The sequence below is a fragment of the Chelonoidis abingdonii genome, chromosome 2 (assembly GCF_003597395.2).
Source record: "Chelonoidis abingdonii isolate Lonesome George chromosome 2, CheloAbing_2.0, whole genome shotgun sequence".
Lineage (NCBI taxonomy): Eukaryota > Metazoa > Chordata > Testudines > Testudinidae > Chelonoidis > Chelonoidis abingdonii.
The window spans coordinates 165,597,586-165,598,997 of NC_133770.1; the positions used below are offsets into that span (position 1 = coordinate 165,597,586).

General features: G+C 51.1%; 1 pseudogene; it reads right to left on the reverse strand.

Annotated features, from left to right (window-relative positions):
• Positions 1-514: 514 nt before the first annotated feature.
• Positions 515-908, reverse strand: LOC116821434 (histone H2A.J-like; annotated as a pseudogene).
• Between the last annotated feature and the right edge of the window lie 504 nt (positions 909-1,412).

Below are 1,412 nucleotides of genomic sequence, written 5' to 3' on the forward strand. Positions count from 1 at the left end.
TGCATGCTATGCCATTCCATGGAGACAGAGAGTCAGATCCCCGGCTGGTGCCCATGAGCAGAGTTCCATTGACTTCTGGGTAGTTATACTGATTTATGCCGGCTGGGGTTCTGGCCCCGAGAATCCCGGCTGGAGGAAGAAACTGGATTAGAACATGCTCCTGCTGACTCTCCAGCACCATCTCTTGTCTGTTCTGCAGAGTGGAACAGTTTCAGAGCACAGAATGATACTCAGCTGATGTGTGGGATGGGGGTAAAAAAGGAAAGCCTCTCCAGGAATAATAGTGTCCTCCCTCCCTCCCTCCCCCAGCTTACTCCCTAGAGCAGCACTGGTGACAGCAGGCGGGCTCCATGTCTCTGCACCAAGCCCAGCTACTCAGGTGTGAAGGGCAAGACTGGGGCTTTCTGAAGCTGCCTGGTCTGAGTCATGGCATTTCACAGGCACTGAGGTGGTTTTTTGTTTTTTTTTTAATTTTAAGCATAGATTCAGATCTCTTGTTTCTTCTAGATCACTTTTACTTGCTCTTGACTTTATGACTTTTGCTTTTCTTAGGCAGCAGCACAGCCTGGATGTTGGGTAGAACACCCCCTTGAGCGATCGTGACTTTCCCCAGTAGTTTGTTGAGTTCCTCGTCGTTATGGATGGCGAGCTGCAAAGGGTGGGGGATGATCCGATTTTCTTGTTATCGCAAGCAGCGTTGCCAGCCAACTCGAGAATCTCAGCAGTCAGGTACTCTAAGACAGCAGCCATATATACAGGGGCTCCAGCACCAACTTGCTCAGCATAATTACCCTTCCGGAGAAGTCGATGAACACGGCCCACTGGGAACTGCAAGCCAGCCCGAGATGACCGGGACTTTGCCTTAGCCCTCACTTTGCCACCTTGTTTCCCTCGGCCCGACATTGCAGTTCTTCACCACAGACACCACCGTTCACAGAAACACAGAATTCGCATCTGCAGAGGAAGAGGTTTGTGTATTTAATCTTTGTTCTTTCCCTTTGTGGTGCAAAAGGTGAGTGTGCAGAGGACATGGGGCTCTATGGTCAGTTGGGGGCACTCTTGCACCATACAAAGGGAAGTGGGCTGTGCTGAGCCATTGCAGATGCAAAGTGAAAAGGATCCCCAGGTTCCCATGGCAGTCCTATTGCAATCGACAGAACAATCACTCTGTGCAAGGCCTATGGAACACTGAAATCCCCCAAAAGTCCTCCAAGGAGGGCTGAAGTGGTGCCTGGACTGTGCGCTGGCCTCTGCACAGGGGTGAATGTCACCCAAAGGGCCCGAATCACCCCTGCAGCCATTGCCAACAGTTCAGAGTGAGGTAAAATGCTGCCATTCTCCTTAGGTGGCAGTTAGACCCACTTTCCATTGGTTTAGATGATTCAGCAAGCTGCAGGGCAACCGTGAATCAG